General features: G+C 34.8%; 6 non-coding genes across 6 annotated transcripts; all 6 read left to right on the top strand.

The window, feature by feature from the left end:
* Positions 1 to 1,529: 1,529 nt before the first annotated feature.
* On the top strand, positions 1,530 to 1,611 carry TRNAS-GCU (transfer RNA serine (anticodon GCU)). The gene has a single exon. It is a non-coding gene; the product is annotated as a tRNA-Ser (tRNA).
* Positions 1,612 to 6,053: 4,442 nt separating this feature from the next.
* TRNAS-GCU (transfer RNA serine (anticodon GCU)) lies at positions 6,054 to 6,135 on the top strand. Its single transcript has one exon. It is a non-coding gene; the product is annotated as a tRNA-Ser (tRNA).
* Positions 6,136 to 10,748: 4,613 nt separating this feature from the next.
* On the top strand, positions 10,749 to 10,830 carry TRNAS-GCU (transfer RNA serine (anticodon GCU)). Its single transcript has one exon. It is a non-coding gene; the product is annotated as a tRNA-Ser (tRNA).
* A 1,582-nt stretch (positions 10,831 to 12,412) lies between these two features.
* TRNAS-GCU (transfer RNA serine (anticodon GCU)) lies at positions 12,413 to 12,494 on the top strand. The gene has a single exon. It is a non-coding gene; the product is annotated as a tRNA-Ser (tRNA).
* A 3,766-nt stretch (positions 12,495 to 16,260) lies between these two features.
* TRNAS-GCU (transfer RNA serine (anticodon GCU)) lies at positions 16,261 to 16,342 on the top strand. Its single transcript has one exon. It is a non-coding gene; the product is annotated as a tRNA-Ser (tRNA).
* A 4,374-nt stretch (positions 16,343 to 20,716) lies between these two features.
* TRNAS-GCU (transfer RNA serine (anticodon GCU)) lies at positions 20,717 to 20,798 on the top strand. The gene has a single exon. It is a non-coding gene; the product is annotated as a tRNA-Ser (tRNA).
* The last annotated feature ends 3,539 nt before the right edge of the window (positions 20,799 to 24,337 follow it).

Raw genomic sequence — 24,337 nt, forward strand, 5'->3', positions numbered from 1 at the left:
GCAAATAATGCTTCATAAGTGCAGCTGACACACAAATGTCAAAAATAAACTAATTCAATTAAGAAATCTACTTCAATGAACAATGCTTTTCATTAAAGACATACATAGAACACATTTATGGAAAATCTAACATTACTGTTATAGTAGTAGTCATGTAATTGGCCAGATGTGTATGTTATGATTTTTTGTCATTTGTGATGGATCAACATGATGGTGTAGTAGTTCACAAATATAGGTTATGTCTAAAGTAAAATAAATGTTCTTAAAGCAAAGGCTCACTTGAAAGTGGACATGCTAAAATGCCTGTGATATTGATGAGAACACAACCAACAATGTATAAAGAATTGATTTAAAACAAGACAAGTGGTGTGAGAAAACCCTTCTTTATAGGTGCCACAAAGACGAGGTGTCTGAGTGGTTAAGGCGATGGACTGCTAATCCGTTGTGTTCTGCACGCATGGGTTCAAATCCCATCCTCGTCGGTTTGGAATTGTTTGCTTGGAAATGTAATTTTTGCAAATAATGCTTCATAAGTGAAGCTGACACTCAAATGTCAAAAATAAACTCATTCAATTAAGAAATCTACTTCAATGAACAATGCTTTTCATTAAAGACATACATAGAACACATTTAGTGAAAATCTACCATTACTGTTATAGTAGCAGTCATGTCATTGACCAGATGTGTATGTTATAATTTTTTGTCGTTTGTGATATATCAACATGATGGTGTAGTAGATCGCTAATGTAGGTTACTTTTAAATTAAAATAAATATTCTTTAAGCAAAAGCTCACTTGAAAGTGGACTTGCTAACAAGCCTGTGATATTGCTGAGAACACAACCAACAATGTATAAAGAATTGATTTAAAATATGACAACTGGTGTTAGAAAACCCTTCTTTATTTGTGCCAGAAAGATGAGGTGGCTGAGTGGTTAAGGCGATGGACTTCACTTCACTTTACTTATGAAGCATTATTTGCAAAAATTCCATTTCCATGCAAACAATTCCAAACCGACGAGGATGGGATTGGAACCCATGCATGCAGAGCACAAGCCATTGTGCTCTGCATGCATGGGTTCCAATCCCATCCTCGTCGGTTTGGAATTGTTTGCTTGGAAATGGAATTTTTGCAAATAATGCTTCATAAGTGAAGCTGACACTCAAATGTCAAAAATAAACTAATTCAATTAAGAAATCTACTTCAATGAACAATGCTTTTCATTAAAGACATACATAGAACACATTTTGTGAAAATCTACCATTACTGTTATAGTAGAAGTCATGTCATTGGCCAAATGTGTATGTTATGATTTTTTGTCGTTTGTGATGGATCAACAAGATGGTGTAGTAGTTCACAAATATAGGTTATGTCTAAAGTAAAATAAATGTTCTTTAAGCAAAGGCTCACTTGAAAGTGGACATGCTAACAAGCCTGTGATATTGATGAGAACACAACCAATAATGTATAAAGAAATGATTTAAAATATGACAAGTGGTGTCAGAAAACCCTTCTCTTTTGTGCAAGAAAGACGAGGTGGCCGAGTGGTTAAGGCGATGGACTGCTAATCCATTGTGCTCTGCACGCATGGGTTCAAATCCCATCTTCGTCGGTTTGGAATTGTTTGCTTGGAAATAGAATTTTGCAAATAATGCTTCATAAGTGAAGCTGACACTCAAATGTCAAAATAAACTAATTCAATTAAGAAATCTACTTCAATGAACAATGCTTTTCATTAAAGACATACATAGAACACATTTTGTGAAAATCTACCATTACTGTTATAGTCATGTCATTGACCAGATGTGTATGTTATAATTTTTTGTCGTTTGTGATGGATCAACAGGATGGTGTAGTAGTTCACAAATATAGGTTAAGTCTAAACTAAAATAAATGTTCTTTAAGCAAAGGCTCACTTGAAAGTGGACATGCTAACAACCCTGTGATGTTGATGAGAACACAACCAATAATGTATAAAGAATTGATTTAAAACAAGACAAATGGTGTTTGAAAACCCTTCTTTATTTGTGCCAGAAAGATGACGTAGCCGAGTGGTTAAAGCGACTGACTTCACTTCACTTCACTTTACTTATGAAGCATTATTTGCAAAAGTTCCATTTCCAAGCAAACAATTCCAAACCGACGAGGATGGGATTGGAACCCATGCATGCAGAGCACAATCCATTGTGCTCTGCATTCATGGGTTCCAATCCCATCCTCGTTGGTTTGGAATTGTTTGCTTGGAAATGGAATTTTTGCAAATAATGCTTCATAAGTGCAGCTGACACACAAATGTCAAAAATAAACTAATTCAATTAAGAAATCTACTTCAATGAACAATGCTTTTCATTAAAGACATACATAGAACACATTTAGTGAAAATCTACCATTACTGTTATAGTAGAAGTCATGTCATTGGCCAAATGTGTATGTTATGATTTTTTGTCGTTTGTGATGGATCAACAAGATGGTGTAGTAGTTCACAAATATAGGTTATGTCTAAAGTAAAATAAATGTTCTTTAAGCAAAGGCTCACTTGAAAGTGGACATGCTAACAAGCCTGTGATATTGATGAGAACACAACCAATAATGTGAAAAGAATTGATTTAAAACAAGACAAGTGGTGTCAGAAAATCCTTCTTTATTTGTGCCAGAAAGATGAGTTGGCCGAGTGGATAAAGCGATTGACTTCACTTCACTTCAATTTACTTATGAAGCATTATTTGTAAAAATTCCATTTCCAAGCAAACAATTCCAAACCGACGAGGATTGGATTTGAACCCACTGCATTCATGGGTTCCAATCCCATCCTCGTCGGTTTGGAATTGTTTTCTTGGAAATTGAATTTTTGCAAATAATGCTTCATAAGTGAAGCTGACACTCAAAAGTCAAAAATAAACTAATTCAATTAAGAAATCTACTTCAATGAACAATGCTTTTCATTAAAGACATACATAGAACACATTTAGTGAAAATCTACTATTACTGTTATAGTAGAAGTCGTAGAAGTCATGTCATTTAGTGAAAATCTAAGCCAAATGTGTGTATTATGATTTTTTGTCGTTTGTGATGGATCAACATGATGGTGTAGTAGTTCACAAATATAGGTTAAGTTTAAAGTAAAATAAATGTTCTTTAAGCAAAGGCTCGCTTGAAAGTGAACTTGCTAACAAACCTGTGATATTGCTGAGAACACAACCAACAATGTATAAAGAATTGATTTAAAATATGACAAGTGGTGTAAGAAAACCCTTCTTTTTTGTGCCAGAAAGGAGAGGTGGCCGAGAGGTTAAGGTGATGGACTGCTAATCCATTGTGCTCTGCACGCGTGGGTTCAAATCCCATCCTCGTCGGTTTGGAATTGTTTGCTTGGAAATTGAAATTTTGCAAATAATGCTTCATAAGTGAAGCTGACACTCAAATGTCAAAAATAAACTAATTCAATTAAGAAATCTACTTAAATGAACAATGCTTTTCATTAAAGACATACATAGAACACATTTAGTGAAAAGCTACCATTACTGTTATAGTAGAAGTCATGTCATTGGCCAAATGTGTATGTTATGATTTTTTGTCGTTTGTGATGGATCAACATGATGGTGTAGTAGTTCAAAAATATAGGTTATGTCTAAAGTAAAATAAATGTTCTTAAAGCAAAGGCTCACTTGAAAGTGGACATGCTAACATGCCTGTGATATTGATGAGAACACAACCAATAATGTATAAAGAATTGATTTAAAACAAGACAAGTGGTGTCTGAAAATCCTTCTTTATTTGTCCCAGAAAGACGAGGTGGCCGAGTGGTTAAGGCGATGGACTTCACTTCACTTATGAAGCATTATTTGCAAAAATTCCATTTCCAAGCAAACAATTCCAAACCGACGAGAATGGTATTTGAACCCATGCATGCAGAGCACAATCCATTGTGCTCTGCATGCATGGGTTCAAATCCCATCCTTGTCGGTTTGGAATTGTTTGCTTGGAAATGGAATTTTTGCAAATAATGCTTCATAAGTGAAGCTGACACTCAAATGTCAAAAATAAACTCGTTCATTTAAGAAATCTACTTCAATGAACAATGCTTTTCATTAAAGACATACATAGCACACATTTAGTGAAAATCTACCATTACTGTTATAGTAGAAGTCATGTCATCGGCCAGATCTGTAAGTTATGACTTTTTGTCATTTGTGATGGATCAACATAATGGTGTAGTAGTTCACAAATATAGGTTATGTTTAAAGTAAAATAAATTTTCTTTAAGCAAAAGCTCACTTGAAAGTGGACTTGCTAACAAGCCTGTGATATTGCTGAGAACACAACCAACAATGTATAAAGAAATGATTTAAAATATGACAAGTGGTGTCAGAAAACCCTTCTTTATTGTGCCAGAAAGACGAAGTGGCCGAGTGGTTAAGGCGATGGACTGCTAATCCATTGTGCTCTGCACGCATGGGTTCAAATCCCATCCTTGTCGGATTGGAATTGTTTGCTTGGAAATGGAATTTTGCAAGTAATGCTTCATAAGTGAAGCTGACACTCAAGTGTCAAATATAAACTAATTCAATTAAGAAATCTACTTCAATGATCAATGCTTTTCATTAAAGACATACATAGAACACTTTTAGTGAAAATCTACCATTACTGTTATAGTAGTAGTCATGTAATTGGCCAGATGTGCATGTTATGATTTTTTGTCATTTGTGATGGATCAACATGATGGTGTAGTAGTTCACAAATATAGGTTACGTTTAAAGTAAAATAAATGTTCTTTAAGCAAAGGCTCACTTGAAAGTGGACATGCTAACAAGCCTGTGATATTGATGAGAACACAACCAACAATGTATAAAGAATTGATTTAAAACAAGACAAGTGGTGTCAGAAAATCCTTCTTTATTTGTGCCAGAAAGATGAGGTGGCCGAGAGGTTAAGGCGATTGACTTCACTTCACTTTACTTATGAAGTATTATTTGTAAAAATTCCTTTTCCAAGCAAACAATTCCAAACCGACGAGGATTGGATTTGAACCCAAGCATGCAGAGCACAGTCCATTGTGCTCTGCATTCATGGGTTCCAATCCCATCCTCGTCGGTTTGGATATGTTTGCTTGGAAATGGAATTTTTGCAAATAATGCTTCATAAGTGAAGCTGACACTCAAATGTCAAAAATAAACTAATTCAATTAAGAAATCTACTTCAATGATCAATGCTTTTTATTAAAGACATACATAGAACACATTTAGTGAAAATCTACCATTACTGTTATAGTAGAAGTCGTAGAAGTCATGTCATTTAGTGAAAATCTAAGCCAAATGTGTGTGTTATGGTTTTTTGTTGTTTGTGATGGATCAACATGATGGTGTAGTAGTTCACAAATATAGGTTACGCTTAAAGTAAAAGAAATGTTGTTTAAGCAAAGGCTCACTTGAAAGTGGACTTGCTAACAAGCCTGTGATATTGCTGAGAACACAACCAACAATGTATAAAGAAATTATTTAAAATATGACAAGTGGTGTCAGACAACTCATCTTTATTTGTGCCAGAAAGACGAGGTGGTCGAGTTTCTAAGGCGATGGACTGCTATTCCATTGTGTTCTGCACGCATGGGTTCAAATCTTGTCGGTTTGGAATTTTTTCCATGGAAATGGAATTTTGCAAATAATGCTTCATAAGTGAAGCTGACACTCAAATGTCAAAAATAAACTAATTCAATTAAGAAATCTACGTCAATGAACAATGTTTTTCATTACAGACATACATAGAACACATTTAAGGAAAATCTACCATTACTGTTATAGTAGAAGTCATGTCATTGGCCAAATGTGTATGTTATGATTTTTTGTCGTTTGTGATGGATCAACATGATGGTGTAGTAGTTCACAAATATAGGTTATGTCTAAAGTAAAATTAATGTTCTTTAAGCAAAGGCTCACTTGAAAGGGGACATGCTAACAAGCCTGTGATATTGATGAGAACACAACCAATAATATATAAAGAATTGATTTAAAACAAGACAAGTGGTGTTAGAAAACCCTTCTTTATTTGTGCCAGAAAGACGAGGTGGCCGAGTGGTTAAGGCGATGGACTGCTAATCCATTGTGCTCTGCACGCATGGGTTTAAATCCCATCCTCGTCTGTTTGGAGCTGTTTGCTTGGAAATGGAATTTTTGCAAATAATGCATCATAAGTGAAGCTAACACTCAAATGTCAAAAATAAACTAATTCAATTAAGAAATCTACTTCAATGAACAATGCTTTTCATTAAAGACATACATAGCACACATTTAGTGAAAATCTACCATCACTGTTATAGTAGAAGTGATGTCATTGGCCAGATCTGTAAGTTATGATTTTTTGTCATTTGTGATGGATCAACATGATGGTGTAGTAGTTCACAAATATAGGTTACATTTAAAGTAAAATAAATGTTCTTTAAGCAAAGGCTCACTTGAAAGTGGACATGCTAACAAGCCTGTGATATTGATGAGAACACAACCAATAATGTATAAAGAATTGATTTAAAACAAGACAAGTGGTGTCAGAAAACCCTTCTTTATTTGTGCAAGAAAGACGAGGTGACCGAGTGGTTAATGCGATGGACTTCACTTCACTTTACTTATGAAGCATTATTTGCAAAAGATCCATTTCCAAGCAAACAATTCCAAACCGACGAGGATGGGATTGGAACCCATGCATGCAGAGCACAATCCATTGTGCTCTGCATTCATGGGTTCCAATCCCATCCTCGTCGGTTTGGAATTGTTTGCTTGGAAATGGAATTTTTGCAAATAATGCTTCATAAGTGAAGCTGACACTCAAATGTCAAAAATAAACTAATTCAATTAAGAAATCTACTTCAATGAACAATGCTTTTCATTAAAGACATACATAGAACACATTTAGTGAAAATCTACCATTACTGTTATAGTAGAAGTCATGTCATTGGCCAAATGTGTATGTTATGATTTTTTGTCGTTTGTGATGGATCAACAAGATGGTGTAGTAGTTCACAAATATAGGTTATGTCTAAAGTAAAATAAATGTTCTTTAAGCAAAGGCTCACTTGAAAGTGGACATGCTAACAAGCCTGTGATATTGATGAGAACACAACCAATAATGTATAAAGAATTGATTTAAAACAAGACAAGTGGTGTCAGAAAATTCTTCTTTATTTGTGCCAGAAAGATGAGGTGGCCGAGTGGTTAAAGCGATTGACTTCACTTCACTTCACTTTACTTATGAAGCATTATTTGTAAAAATTCCTTTTCCAAGCAAACAATTCCAAACCGACGAGGATTGGATTTGAACCCATGCGTGCAGAGCCCAATCCATTGTGCTCTGCATTCATGGGTTCCAATCCCATCCTCGTCGGTTTGGAAATGTTTGCTTGGTAATGGAATTTTTGCATATAATGCTTCATAAGTGAAGCTGACACTCAAATGTCAAAAATAAACTAATTCAATTAAGAAATCTACTTCAATGAACAATGCTTTTCATTAAAGACATACATAGAACACATTTAGTGAAAATCTACCTTTACTGTTATAGTAGAAGTCGTAGAAGTCATGTCATTTAGTGAAAATCTAAGCCAAATGTGTGTGTTCTGATTTTTTGTCGTTTGTGATGGATCAACATGATGGTGTAGTAGTTCACAAATATAGGTTACGTTTAAAGTAAAATAAATGTTCTTTAAGCAAAGGCTCACTTGAAAGTGAACTTGCTAACAAACCTGTGATATTGATGAGAACACAACCAACAATGTATAAAGAATTGATTTAAAATATGACAAGTGGTGTAAAAAAACCCTTCTTTTTTGCGCCAGAAAGACGAGGTGGCCGAGAGGTTAAGGCGATGGACTGCTTATCCATTGTGCTCTGCACGCATGGGTTCAAATCCCATCCTCGTCGGTTTGGAATTTTTTCCTTGGAAATGGAATTTTGCAAATAACGCTTCATAAGTGAAGCTGACACTCAAATGTCAAAAATAAACTAATTCAATTAAGAAATCTATGTCAATGAACAATGCTTTTCATTAAAGACATACATAGAACACATTTAAGGAAAATCTACCATTACTGTTATAGTAGAAGTCATGTCATTGGCCAAATGTGTATGTTATGATTTTTTGTCGTTTGTGATGGATCAACATGATGGTGTAGAAGTTCACAAATATAGGTTATGTCTAAAGTAAAATAAATGTTCTTTAAGCAAAGGCTCACTTGAAAGGGGACATGCTAACAAGCCTGTGATATTGATGACAACACAACCAATAATGTATAAAGAATTGATTTAAAACAAGACAAGTGGTGTCAGAAAATCCTTCTTTATTTGTCCCAGAAAGACGAGATGGCCGAGTGGTTAAGGCGATGGACTTCACTTCACTTCACTTATGAAGCATTATTTGCAAAAATTCCATTTCCAAGCAAACAATTCCAAACTGACGAGAATGGCATTTGAACCCATGCATGCGGAGCACAATCCATTGTGCTCTGCATGCATGGGTTCAAATCCCATCCTTGTCGGTTTGGAATTGTTTGCTTGGAAATGGAATTTTTGCAAATGATGCTTCATAAGTGAAGCTGCCACTCAAATGTCAAAAATAAACTCGTTCATTTAAGAAATCTACTTCAATGAACAATGCTTTTCATTAAAGACATACATAGCACACATTTAGTGAAAATCTACCATTACTGTTATAGTAGAAGTCATGTCATTGGCCAGATCTGTAAGTTATGACTTTTTGTCATTTGTGATGGATCAACATGATGGTGTAGTAGTTCACAAATATAGGTTACGTTTAAAGTAAAATAAATGTTCTTTAAGCAAAAGCTCACTTGAAAGTGGACTTGCTAACAAGCCTGTGATATTGCTGAGAACACAACCAACAAAGTATAAAGAAATGATTTAAAATATGAAAAGTGGTGTCAGAAAACCCTTCTTTTTTGTGCCAGAAAGACGAGGTGCCTGAGTGGTTAAGGCGATTGACTTCACTTCACTTCACTTTACTTAAGAAGTATTATTTGTAAAAATTCCATTTCCAAGCAAACAATTCCAAACCGACGAGGATTGGATTTGAACCCAAGCATGCAGAGCACAATCCATTGTGCTCTGCATTCATGGGTTCCAATCCCATCCTCGTCGGTTTGGAATTGTTTGCTTGGAAATGGAATTTTTGCAAATAATGCTTCATAAGTGAAGCTGACACTCAAATGTCAAAAATAAACTAATTCAATTAAGAAATCTACTTCAATGAACAATGCTTTTCATTAAAGACATACATAGAACACATTTAGTGAAAATCTACCATTACTTTTATAGTAGAAGTCGTAGAAGTCATGTCATTTAGTGAAAATCTAAGCCAAATGTGTGTGTTATGATTTTTTGTCGTTTGTGATGGATCAACATGATGGTGTAGTAGTTCTCAAATATAGGTTACGTTTAAAGTAAAATAAATGTTCTTTAAGCAAAGGCTCACTTGAAAGTGGACTTGCTAACAAGCCTGTGATATTGCTGAGAACACAACCAACAATGTATAAAGAAATGATTTAAAATATGACAAGTGGTGTCAGAAAACCCTTCTTTTTTGTGCCAGAAAGATGGTGTGGCCGAGTGATTAAGGCGATGGACTGCTAATCCATTGTGCTCTGCACGCATGGGTTCAATTCCCATCTTCGTCGGATTGGAATTGTTTGCTTGGAAATGGAATTTTGCAAGTAATGCTTCATAAGTGAAGCTGACACTCAAATGTCAAAAATAAACTAATTCAATTAAGAAATCTACTTCAATGAACAATGCTTTTCATTAAAGACATACATAGAACACATTTAGTGAAAATCTACCATTAATGTTACAGTAGTAGTCATGTCATTGGCCAGATGTGTATGTTATGATTTTTTGTCGTTTGTGATGGATCAACATGATGGTGTAGTAGTTCACAAATATAGGTTGCATTTAAAGTAAAATAAATGTTTTTTAAGCAAAGGCTCACTTGAAAGTGGACATGCTAACAAGCCTGTGATATTGATGAGAACACAACAAACAATGTATAAAGAATTGATTTAAAACAAGACAAGTGGTGTCAGAAAATCCTTCTTTATTTGTGCCAGAAAGATGAGGTGGCCGAGTGGTTAAGGCGATTGACTTCACTTCACTACACTTTACTTATGAAGTATTATTTGCAAAAATTCCATTTCCAAGCAAACAATTCCAAACCGACGAGGATGGGATTGGAACCCATGCATGCAGAGCACAATCCATTGTGCTTTGCATTCATGGGTTCCAATCCCATCCTCGTCGGTTTGGAATTGTTTGCTTGGAAATGGAATTTTTGCAAATAATGCTTCATAAGTGAAGCTGACACTCAAATGTCAAAAATAAACTAATTCAATTAAGAAATCTACTTCAATGAACAATGCTTTTCATTAAAGACATACATAGAACACATTTAGTGAAAATCTACCATTACTTTTATAGTAGAAGTCGTAGAAGTATTGTCATTTAGTGAAAATCTAAGCCAAATGTGTGTGTTATGATTTTTTGTCGTTTGTGATGGATCAACATGATGGTGTAGTAGTTCTCAAATATAGGTTACGTTTAAAGTAAAATAAATGTTCTTTAAGCAAGGGCTCACTTGAAAGTGGACTTGCTAACAAGCCTGTGATATTGCTGAGAACACAACCAACAATGTATAAAGAAATGATTTAAAATATGACAAGTGGTGTCAGAAAACCCTTCTTTTTTGTGCCAGAAAGACGAGGTGGCCGAGTGGTTAAGGCGATGGACTGCTAATCCATTGTGCTCTGCACGCATGGGTTCAAATCCCATCCTTGTCGGATTGGAATTGTTTGCTTGGAAATGGAATTTTGCAAGTAATGCTTCATAAGTGAAGCTGACACTCAAATGTCAAAAATAAACTAATTCAATTAAGAAATCTACTTCAATGAACAATGCTTTTCATTAAAGACATACATAGAACACATTTAGTGAAAATCTACCATTACTGTTACAGTAGTAGTCATGTCATTGGCCAGATGTGTGTGTTATGATTTTTTGTCGTTTGTGATGGATCAACATGATGGTGTAGTAGTTCACAAATATAGGTTACATTTAAAGTAAAATAAATGTTCTTTAAGCAAAGGCTCACTTGAAAGTGGACATGCTAACAAGCCTGTGATATTGATGAGAACACAACCAATAATGTATAAAAAATTGATTTAAAACAAGACAAGTGGTGTCAGAAAATCCTTCTTTATTTGTGCCAGAAAGATGAGGTGGCCGAGTGGTTAAGGCGATTGACTTCACTTCACTTCAGTTTACTTATGAAGCATTATTTGTAAAAATTCCTTTTCCAAGCAAACAATTCCAAACCGACGAGGTATGGATTTGAACCCATGCGTGCAGAGCACAATCCATTGTGTTCTGTATTCATGGGTTCCAATCCCATCCTCGTCGGTTTGGGATTGTTTGCTTGGAAATTGAGTTTTTGCAAATAATGCTTCATAAGTGAAGCTGACACTCAAATGTCAAAAATAAACTAATTCAATTAAGAAATCTACTTCAATGAACAATGCTTTTCATTAAAGACATACATAGAACACATTTAGTGAAAATCTACCATTACTGTTATAGTAGAAGTCGTAGAAGTCATGTCATTTAGTGAAAATCTAAGCCAAATGTGTGTGTTATGATTTTTTGTCGTTTGTGATGGATCAACATGATGGTGTAGTAGTTCACAAATATAGGTTACGCTTAAAGTAAAATAAATGTTCTTTAAGCAAAGGCTCACTTGAAAGTGGACTTGCTAACAAGCCTGTGATATTGCTGAGAACACAACCAACAATGTATAAAGAAATGATTTAAAATATGACAAGTGGTGTCAGACAACTCATCTTTATTTGTGCCAAAAAGACGAGGTGGCCGAGTGGTTAAGGCGATGGACTGCTAGTCCATTGTGTTCTGCACGCATGGGTTCAAATCTTGTCGGTTTGGAATTTTTTCCTTGGAAATGGAATTTTGCAAATAATGCTTCATAAGTGAAGCTGACACTCAAATGTCAAAAATAAACTAATTCAATTAAGAAATCTATGTCAATGAACAATGCTTTTCACTAAAGACATACATAGAACACATTTAAGGAAAATCTACCATTACTGTTATAGTAGAAGTCATGTCATTGGCCAAATGTGTATGTTATGATTTTTTGTCGTTTGTGATGGATCAACATGATGGTGTAGTAGTTCACAAATATAGGTTATGTCTAAAGTAAAATAAATGTTCTTTAAGCAAAGGCTCACTTGAAAGGGGACATGCTAACAAGCCTGTGATATTGATGAGAACACAACCAATAATGTATAAAGAATTGATTTAAAACAAGACAAGTGGTGTTAGAAAACCCTTCTTTATTTGTGCCAGAAAGACGAGGTGGCCGAGTGGTTAAGGCGATGGACTGCTAATCCATTGTGCTCTGCACGCATGGGTTCAAATCCCATCGTCGTCGGTTTGGAGTTGTTTGCTTGGAAATGGAATTTTTGCAAATAATGCTTCATAAGTGAAGCTAACACTCAAATGTCAAAAATAAACTAAATCAATTAAGAAATCTACTTCGAAGAACAATGCTTTTCATTAAAGACATACATAGCACACATTTAGTGACAATCTACCATTACTGTTATAGTAGAAGTGATGTCATTGGCCAGATCTGTAAGTTATGATTTTTTGTCATTTGTGATGGATCAACATGATGGTGTAGTAGTTCACAAATATAGGTTACGTTTAAAGTAAAATAAATGTTCTATAAGCAAAAGCTCACTTGAAAGTGGACTTGCTAACAAGCCTGTGATATTGCTGAGAACACAACCAACAATGTATAAAGAATTGATTTAAAATTTGACAACTGGTGTTAGAAAACCATTCTTTATTTGTGCCAGAAAGATGAGGTGGCCGAGTGGTTAAGGCGATGGAGTTCACTTCACTTCACTTTACTTATGAAGCATTATTTGCAAAAATTCCATTTCCAAGCAAACAATTCCAAACCGACGAGGATTGGATTTGAACCCATGCGTGCAGAGCACAATCCATTGTGCTCTGCATTCATGGGTTCCAATCCCATCCTCATCGGTTTGGAATTGTTTGCTTGGAAATGGAATTTTTGCAAATAATGCTTCATATGTGAAGCTGACACTCAAATGTCAAAAATAAACTAATTCAATTAATAAATCTACTTCAATGAACAATGCTTTTCATTAAAGACATACATAGAACACATTTATTGAAAATCTACCATTACTTTTATAGTAGAAGTCATAGAAGTCATGTCATTTAGTGAAAATCAAAGCCAAATGTGTGTGTTATGATTTTTTGTCGTTTGTGATGGATCAACATGATGGTGTAGTAGTTCACAAATATAGGTTATGTCTAAAGTAAAATTAATGTTCTTTAAGCAAAGGCTCACTTGAAAGGGGACATGCTAACAAGCCTGTGATATTGATGAGAACACAACCAATAATGTATAAAGAATTGATTTAAAACAAGACAAGTGGTGTTAGAAAACCCTTCTTTATTTGTGCCAGAAAGACGAGGTGGCCGAGTGGTTAAGGCAATGGACTGCTAATCCATTGTGCTCTGCACGCATTGGTTCAAATCCCATCGTCGTCAGTTTGGAGTTGTTTGCTTGGAAATGGAATTTTTGCAAATAATGCTTCATAAGTGAAGCTAACACTCAAATGTCAAAAATAAACTAATTCAATTAAGAAATCTACTTCAAAGAACAATGCTTTTCATTAAAGACATACATAGCACACATTTAGTGACAATCTACCATTATTGTTATAGTAGAAGTGATGTCATTGGCCAGATCTGTAAGTTATGATTTTTTGTCATTTGTGATGGATCAACATGATGGAGTAGTAGTTCACAAATATAGGTTACGTTTAAAGTAAAATAAATGTTCTATAAGCAAAAGCTCACTTGAAAGTGGACTTGCTAACAAGCCTGTGATATTGCTGAGAACACAACCAACAATGTATAAAGAATTGATTTAAAATTTTACAACTGGTGTTAGAAAACCATTCTTTATTTGTGCCAGAAAGATGAGGTGGCCGAGTGGTTAAGGCGATGGAGTTCACTTCACTTCACTTTACTTATGAAGCATTATTTGCAAAAATTCCATTTCCAAGCAAACAATTCCAAAACGACGAGGATTGGATTTGAACCCATGCGTGAAGAGCTCAATCCATTGTGCTCTGCATTCATGGGTTCCAATCCCATCCTCATCGGTTTGGAATTGTTTGCTTGGAAATGGAATTTTTGCAAATAATGCTTCATAAGTGAAGCTGACACTCAAATGTCAAAAATAAACTAATTCAATTAATAAATCTACTTCAATGAACAATGCTTTTCATTAAAGACATACATAGAACACATTTATTGAAAATCTACCATTACTTTTATAGTAGAAGTCGTAGAAGTCATGTCATTTAGTGAAAATCAAAGCCAAATGTGTGTGTTATGATTTTTTGTCGTTTGTGTTGGATCAACATGATCGTGTAGTAGTTCACAAATATAGGTTACATTTAAAGTAAAATAAATGTTCTTTAAGCAAAGGCTCACTTGAAAGTGGACTTGCTAACAAGCCTGTGATATTGCTGAGAACACAACCAACAATGTATAAAGAAATGATTTAAAATATGACAAGTGGTGTCAGACAACTCATCTTTATTTGTGCCAGAAAAACGAGGTGGCCGAGTGGTTAAGGCGATGGACTGCTAATCAATTGTGTTCTGCACACATGGGTTCAAATCTTGTCAGTTTGGAATTTTTTCCTTGGAAATGCAATTTTGCAAATAATGTTTCATAAGTGAAGCTGACACTCAAATGTCAAAAATAAACTAATTCAATTAAGAAATCTACGTCAATGAACAATGCTTTTCATTAAAGACATACATAGAACACATTTAAGGAAAATCTACCATTACTGTTATAGTAGAAGTCATGTCATTGGCCAAATGTGTATGTTATGATTTTTTGTCGTTTGTGATGGATCAACATGATGGTGTAGTAGTTCACAAATATAGGTTATGTCTAAAGTAAAATAAATGTTCTTTAAGCAAAGGCTCACTTGAAAGGGGAGATGCTAACAAGCCTGTGATATTGATGAGAACACAACCAATAATGTATAAAGAATTGATTTAAAACAAGACAAGTGGTGTTAGAAAACCCTTCTTTATTTGTGCCAGAAAGACGAGGTGGCCGAGAGCTTAAGACGATGGACTGCTAATCCATTGTGCTCTGCACGCATGGGTTCAAATCCCATCCTCGTCGGTTTGGAGTTGTTTGCTTGGAAATGGAATTTTTGCAAATAATGCTTCATAAGTGAAGCTAACACTCAAATGTCAAAAATAAACTAATTCAATTAAGAAATCAAAGAAATCAAAGAACAATGCTTTTCATTAAAGACATACATAGCACACATTTAGTGACAATCTACCATTACTGTTATAGTAGAAGTGATGTCATTGGCCAGATCTGTAAGTTATGATTTTTTGTCATTTGTGATGGATCAACATGATGGTGTAGTAGTTCACAAATATAGGTTACATTTAAAGTAAAATAAATGTTCTTTAAGCAAAGGCTCACTTGAAAGTGGACTTGCTAACAAGCCTGTGATATTGCTGAGAACACAACCAACAATGTATAAAGAAATGATTTAAAATATGACAAGTGGTGTCAGACAACTCATCTTTATTTGTGCCAGAAAAACGAGGTGGCCGAGTGGTTAATGCGACGGACTGCTAATCCATTGTGTTCTGCCTGCATGGGTTCAAATCTTGTCAGTTTGGAATTTTTTCCTTGGAAATGCAATTTTGCAAATAATGCTTCATAAGTGAAGCTGACACTCAAATGTCAAAAATAAACTAATTCAATTAAGAAATCTACGTCAATGAACAATGCTTTTCATTAAAGACATACATAGAACACATTTAAGGAAAATCTACCATTACTGTTATAGTAGAAGTCATGTCATTGGCCAAATGTGTATGTTATGATTTTTTGTCGTTTGTGATGGATCAACATGATGGTGTAGTAGTTCACAAATATAGGTTATGTCTAAAGTAAAATAAATATTCTTTAAGCAAAGGCTCACTTGAAAGGGGACATGCTAACAAGCCTGTGATATTGAGGAGAACACAACCAATAATGTATAAGGATTTGATTTAAAACAAGACAAGTGGTGTTAGAAAACCCTTCTTTATTTGTGCCAGAAAGACGAGGTGGCCGAGTGGTTAAGGCGATGGACTGCTAATCCATTGTGCTCTGCACGCATGGGTTCAAATCCCATCCTCGTCGGTTTGGAGTTGTTTGCTTGGAAATGGAATTTTTGCAAATAATGCTTCATAAGTGAAGCTAACACTCAAATGTCAAAAATAAACTAATTCAATTAAGAAATCTACTTCAAAGAACAATGCTTTTCATTAAAGACATACATAGCACACATTTAGTGACAATCTACCATTACTGTTATAGTAGAAGTGATGTCATTGGCCAGATCTGTATGTTATGATTTTTTGTCATTTGAAATGGATCAACATGATGGTGTAGTAGTTCACAAATATAGGTTACGTTTAAAGTAAAATAATTGTTCTTGAAGCAAAGGCTCACTTGAAAGTGGACATGCTAACAAGCCTGTGATATTGATGAGAACACAACCAATAATGTATAAAGAATTGATTTAAAACAAGACAAGTGGTGTTAGAAAACCCTTCTTTATTTGTGCCAGAAAGATGAGGTGGCCGAGTGGTTAAGGCGATGGACTTCACTTCACTTCACTTTACTTATGAAGCATTATTTGCAAAAATTCAATTTCCAAGCAAACAATTCCAAACCGACGAGGATGGGATTGGAACCCATGATTGCAGAGCACAATCCATTGTGCTCTGCATTCATGGGTTCCAATCCCATCCTCGTCGGTTTGGAATTGTTTGCTTGGAAATGGAATTTTTGCAATTAATGCTTCATAAGTGAAGCTGACACTCAAATGTAAAAAAAAAAATAATTCAATTAAGAAATCTACTTCAATGAACAATGCTTTTCATTAAAGACATACATAGAACACATTTAGTGAAAATCTACCATTACTGTTATAGTAGTAGTCATGTCATTGGCCAGATGTGTATGTTATGATTTTTTGTCGTTTGTGATGGATCAACATGATGGTGTAGTAGTTCACAAATATAGGTTAAGTTTAAAGTAAAATAAATGTTCTTTAAGCAAAAGCTCACTTGAAAGTGGACATGCTAACAAGCCTGTGATATTGATGAGAACACAACCAATAATGTATAAAGAATTGATTTAAAACAAGACAAGTGGTGTCAGAAAATCCTTCTTTATTTGTGCCAGAAAGATGAGGTGGCCGAGTGGTTAAGGCGATTGACTTCACTTCACTTCACTTTACTTATGAAGCATTATTTGTAAAAATTCCTTTTCCAAGCAAACAATTCCAAACCGACGAGGATGGGATTGGAACCCATGCAGGCAGAGCACAATCCATTGTGCTCTGCATTCATGGGTTCCAATCCCATCCTCGTCAGTTTGGAATTGTTTGCTTGGAAATGGAATTTTTGCAAATAAAGCTTCATAAGTGAAGCTGACACTGAAATGTCAAAAATAAACTAATTCAATTAAGAAATCTACTTCAATGAACAATGCTTTTCATTAAAGACATACATAGAACACACTTAGTGAAAATCTACTATTACTGTTATAGTAGAAGTCGTAGAAGTCATGTCATTTAGTGAAAATCTAAGCCAAATGTGTGTGTTATGATTTTTTGTCGTTTGTGATGGATCAACATGATGGTGTAGTAGTTCACAAATATAGGTTACGTTTAAAGTAAAATAAATGTTCTTTAAGCAAAGGCTCACTTGAAAGAGCACTTGCTAACAAGCCTGTGATATTGCTGAGAACACAACCAACCATGTATAAAGAAATGATTTAAAATATGACAAGTGGTGTCACACAACTCATCTTTATTTGTGCCAGAAAGACGAGGTGGCCGAGTGGTTAAGGCGACGGACTGCTAATCCATTGTGTTCTGCACGCATGGGTTCAAATTTTGTTGGTTTGGAATTTTTTCCTTGGAAATGGAATTTTGCAAATAATGCTTCATAAGTGAAGCTGACATTCAAATGTCAAAAATAAACTAATTAAATTAAGAAATCTACGTCAATGAACAATGCTTTTCATTAAAGACATACATAGAACACATTTAAGGAAAATCTACCATTACTGTTATAGTAGAAGTCATGTCATTGGCCAAATGTGTATGTTATGATTTTTTGTCGTTTGTGATGGATCAACATGATGGTGTAGTAGTTCACAAATATAGGTTACGTTTAAAGTAAAATAAATGTTCTTTAAGCAAAGGCTCACTTGAAAGGGGAAATGCTAACAAGCCTGTGATATTGCTGAGAACACAACCAACAATGTATAAAGAAATGATTTAAAATATGACAAGTGGTGTCAGACAACTCATCTATATTTGTGCCAGAAAGATGAGGTGGCCGAGTGGTTAAGGCGATGGACTGCTAATCCATTGTGTTCTGCACGCATGGGTTCAAATCTTGTCGGTTTGGAATTTTTTCCATGGAAATGGAATTTTGCAAATAATGCTTCATAAGTGAAGCTGACACTCAAATGTCAAAAATAAACTATTTCAATTAAGAAATCTACGTCAATGAACAATGCTTTTCATTAAAGACATACATAGAACACATTTAGTGAAAATCAACCATTACTGTTATAGTAGTAGTCATGTCATTGGCCAGATGTGTATGTTATGATTTTTTGTCGTTTGTGATGGATCAACATGATGGTGTAGTAGTTCACAAATATAGGTTACATTTAAAGTAAAATAAATGTTCTTTAAGCAAAGGCTCACTTGAAAGTGGACATGCTAACAAGCCTGTGATATTGCTGAGAACACAACCAACAATGTATAAAGAAATGATTTAAAATATGACAAGTGGTGTCAGAAAACCCTTCTTTTTTGTGCCAGAAAGACGAGGTGGCCGAGTGGTTAAAGCGATTGACTGCTAATCCATTGTTCTCTGCACGCATGGGTTCAAATCCCATCCTAGTCGGATTGGAATTGTTTGCTTGGAAATGGAATTTTGCAAGTAATGCTTCATAAGTGAAGCTGACACTCAAATGTCAAAAATAAACTAATTCAATTAAGAAATCTACTTCAATGAACAATGCTTTTCATTAAAGACATACATAGAACACATTTAAGGAAAATCTACCATTACTGTTATAGTAGTAGTCATGTCATTGGCCAGATGTGTATGTCATGATTTTTTGTCGTTTGTGATGGATCAACATGATGGTGTAGTAGTTCACAAATATAGGTTACATTTAAAGTAAAATAAATGTTCTTTAAGCAAAGGCTCACTTGAAAGTGAACATGCTAACAAGCCTGTGATATTGATGAGAACACAACCAACAATGTATAAAGAATTGATTTAAATCAAGACAAGTGGTGTCAGAAAATCCTTCTTTATTTGTGCCAGAAAGATGAGGTGGCCGAGTGGTTAAGGCGATTGATTTCACTTCACTTCACTTTACTTATGAAGCATTATTTGTAAAAATTCCTTTTCCAACCAAACAATTCCAAACTGACGAGGATGGGATTTGAACCCATGCATGCAGAGCACAATCCATTGTGCTCTGCATTCAAGGGTTCCAATCCCATCCTCGTCGGTTTGGAATTGTTTGCTTGGAAATGGAATTTTTGCAAATAAAGCTTCATAAGTGAAGCTGACACTGAAATGTCAAAAATAAACTAATTCAATTAAGAAATCTACTTCAATGAACAATGCTTTTCATTAAAGACATACATAGAACACACTTAGTGAAAATCTACTATTACTGTTATAGTAGAAGTCGTAGAAGTCATGTCATTTAGTGAAAATCTAAGCCAAATGTGTGTGTTATGATTTTTTGTCGTTTGTGATGGATCAACATGATGGTGTAGTAGTTCACAAATATAGGTTACGTTTAAAGTAAAATAAATGTTCTTTAAGCAAAGGCTCACTTGAAAGAGGACTTGCTAACAAGCCTGTGATATTGCTGAGAACACAACCAACAATGTATAAAGAAATGATTTAAAATATGACAAGTGGTGTCAGACAACTCATCTTTATTTGTGCCAGAAAGACGAGGTGGCCGAGTGGTTAAGGCGATGGACTGCTAATCCATTGTGTTCTGCACGCATGGGTTCAAATTTTGTTGGTTTGGAATTTTTTCCTTGGAAATGGAATTTTGCAAATAATGCTTCATAAGTGAAGCTGACATTCAAATGTCAAAAACAAACTAATTAAATTAAGAAATCTACATCAATGAACAATGCTTTTCATTAAAGACATACATAGAACACATTTAAGGAAAATCTACCATTACTGTTATAGTAGTAGTCATGTCATTGGCCAGATGTGTATGTTATGATTTTTTGTCGTTTGTAATGGATCAACATGATGGTGTAGTAGTTCACAAATATAGGTTAAGTTTAAAGTAAAATAAATGTTCTTTAAGCAAAAGCTCACTTGAAAGTGGACATGCTAACAAGCCTGTGATATTGCTGAGAACACAACCAACAATGTATAAAGAAATGATTTAAAATATGACAAGTGGTGTCAGAAAACCCTTCTTCATTTGTGCCAGAAAGATGAGGTGGCCGAGTGGTTAAGGCGATGGACTGCTAATCCATTGTGCTCTGCACGCATGGGTTCAAATCCCATCCTCGTCGGTTTGGAGTTGTTTGCTTGGAAATGGAATTTTTGCAAATAATGCTTCATAAGTGAAGCTAACACTCAAATGTCAAAAATAAACTAATTCAATTAAGAAATCTACTTCAAAGAACAATGCTTTTCATTAAAGACATACATAGCACACATTTAGTGAAATCTACCATTACTGTTATAGTAGAAGTGATGTCATTGGCAAGATCTGTAAGTTATGATTTTTTGTCATTTGTGATGGATCAACATGATGGTGTAGTAGTTCACAAATATAGGTTACGTTTAAAGTAAAATAAATGTTCTTTAAGCAAAAGCTCACTTGAAAGTGGACTTGCTAACAAGCATGTGATATTGCTGAGAACACAACCAACAATGTATAAAGAAATGATTTAAAATATGACAAGTGGTGTCAGAAAACCCTTCTTTATTTGTGCCAGAAAGATGAGGTGGCCGAGTGGTTAGGCGATGGACTTCACTTCACTTCACTTTACTTATGAAGCATTATTTGCAAAAATTCCATTTCCAAGCAAGCAATTCCAAACCGACGAGGATGGGATTGGATCCCATGCATGCAGAGCACAATCCATTGTACTCTGCATGCATGGGTTCCAATCCCATCCTTGTCGGTTTGGAATTGTTTGCTTGGAAATGGAAATTTTGCAAATAGTGCTTCATAAGTGAAGCTGACACTCAAATGTCAAAAATAAACTAATTCAATTAAGAAATCTACTTCAATGAACAATGCTTTTCATTAAAGACATACATAGAACACATTTAGTGAAAATCTACCATTACTGGTATAGTAGAAGTCATGTCATTAGCCAAATGTGTATGTTATGATTTTTTGTCGTTTGTGATGGATCAACAAGATGGTGTAGTAGTTCACAAATATAGTTTATGTCTAAAGTAAAATAAATGTTCTTTAAGCAAAGGCTCACTTGAAAGTGGACATGCTAACAAGCCTGTGATATTGATGAGAACACAACCAATAATGTACAAATAATTGATTTAAAACAAGACAAGTGGTGTCAGAAAATCCTTCTTTATTTGTGCAAGAAAGATGAGGTGGCCGAGTGGTTAAGGCGATTGACTTCACTTCACTTCACTTTACTTATGAAGCATTATTTGTAAAAATTCCTTTTCCAAGCAAACAATTCCAAACCGACGAGGATTGGATTTGAACTCATGCGAGCAGAGCACACTCCATTGTGCTCTGCATTCATGGGTTCCAATCCCATCCTCGTCAGTTTGGAATTGTTTGCTTGGAAATGGAATTTTTGCAAATAATGCTTCATAAGTGAAGCTGACACTCAAATGTCAAAAATAAACTAATTCAATTAAGAAATCTACTTCAATGAACAATGCTTTTCATTAAAGACATACATAGAACACACTTAGTGAAAATTTACCATTACTGTTATAGTAGAAGTCGTAGAAGTCATGTCATTTAGTGAAAATCTAAGCGAAATGTGTGTGTTATGATTTTTTGTCATTTGTGATGGATCAACATGATGGTGTAGTAGTTCACAAATATAGGTTACGTTTAAAGTAAAATAAATGTTCTTTAAGCAAAGGCTCACTTGAAAGAGGACTTGCTAACAAGCCTGTGATATTGCTGAGAACACAACCAACAATGTATAAAGAAATGATTTAAAATATGACAAGTGGTGTGAGACAACTCATCTTTATTTGTGCCAGAAAGACGAGGTGGCCAAGTGGTTAAGGCGATGGACTGCTAATCCATTGTGTTCTGCACGCGTGGGTTCAAATCTTGTCAGTTTGGAATTTTTTCCTTGGAAAGGGAATTTTGCAAATAATGCTTCATAAGTGAAGCTGACACTCAAATGTCAAAAATAAACTAATTCAATTAAGAAATCTACGTCAATGAACAATGCTTTTCATTAAAGACATACATAGAACACATTTAAGGAATATCTACCATTACTGTTATAGTAGAAGTCGTAGAAGTCATGTCATTTAGTGAAAATCTAAGCCAAATGTGTGTGTTATGATTTTTTGTCGTTTGTGATGGATCAACATGATGGTGTAGTAGTTCACAAATATAGGTTACGTTTAAAGTAAAATAAAAGTTCTTTAAGCAAAGGCTCACTTGAAAGTGGACTTGCTAACAAGCCTGTGATATTGCTGAGAACACAACCAACAATGTATAAAGAAATGATTTAAAATATGACAAGTGGTGTCAGACAACTCATCTATATTTGTGCCAGAAAGATGAGGTGGCCGAGTGGTTAAGGCGATGGACTGCTAATCCATTGTGTTCTGCACGCATGGGTTCAAATCTTGTCGGTTTGGAATTTTTTCCATGGAAATGGAATTTTGCAAATAATGCTTCATAAGTGAAGCTGACACTCAAATGTCAAAAATAAACTATTTCAATTAAGAAATCTACGTCAATGAACAATGCTTTTCATTAAAGACATACATAGAACACATTTAGTGAAAATCAACCATTACTGTTATAGTAGTAGTCATGTCATTGGCCAGATGTGTATGTTATGATTTTTTGTCGTTTGTGATGGATCAACATGATGGTGTAGTAGTTCACAAATATAGGTTACATTTAAAGTAAAATAAATGTTCTTTAAGCAAAGGCTCACTTGAAAGTGGACATGCTAACAAGCCTGTGATATTGCTGAGAACACAACCAACAATGTATAAAGAAATGATTTAAAATATGACAAGTGGTGTCAGAAAACCCTTCTTTTTTGTGCCAGAAAGACGAGGTGGCCGAGTGGTTAAAGCGATTGACTGCTAATCCATTGTGCTCTGCACGCATGGGTTCAAATCCCATCCTTGTCGGATTGGAATTGTTTGCTTGGAAATGGAATTTTGCAAGTAATGCTTCATAAGTGAAGCTGACACTCAAATGTCAAAAATAAACTAATTCAATTAAGAAATCTACTTCAATGAACAATGCTTTTCATTAAAGACATACATAGAACACATTTAAGGAAAATCTACCATTACTGTTATAGTAGTAGTCATGTCATTGGCCAGATGTGTATGTCATGATTTTTTGTCGTTTGTGATGGATCAACATGATGGTGTAGTAGTTCACAAATATAGGTTACATTTAAAGTAAAATAAATGTTCTTTAAGCAAAGGCTCACTTGAAAGTGAACATGCTAACAAGCCTGTGATATTGATGAGAACACAAACAAACAATGTATAAAGAATTGATTTAAATCAAGACAAGTGGTGTCAGAAAATCCTTCTTTATTTGTGCCAGAAAGATGAGGTGGCCGAGTGGTTAAGGCGATTGATTTCACTTCACTTCACTTTACTTATGAAGCATTATTTGTAAAAATTCCTTTTCCAACCAAACAATTCCAAACTGACGAGGATGGGATTTGAACCCATGCATGCAGAGCACAATCCATTGTGCTCTGCATTCAAGGGTTCCAATCCCATCCTCGTCGGTTTGGAATTGTTTGCTTGGAAATGGAATTTTTGCAAATAAAGCTTCATAAGTGAAGCTGACACTGAAATGTCAAAAATAAACTAATTCAATTAAGAAATCTACTTC

Source organism: Taudactylus pleione, unplaced genomic scaffold (assembly GCF_031769625.1).
Source record: "Taudactylus pleione unplaced genomic scaffold, aTauple2 ptg000619l, whole genome shotgun sequence".
In the NCBI taxonomy this organism is placed as follows: Eukaryota; Metazoa; Chordata; class Amphibia; order Anura; family Myobatrachidae; genus Taudactylus; species Taudactylus pleione.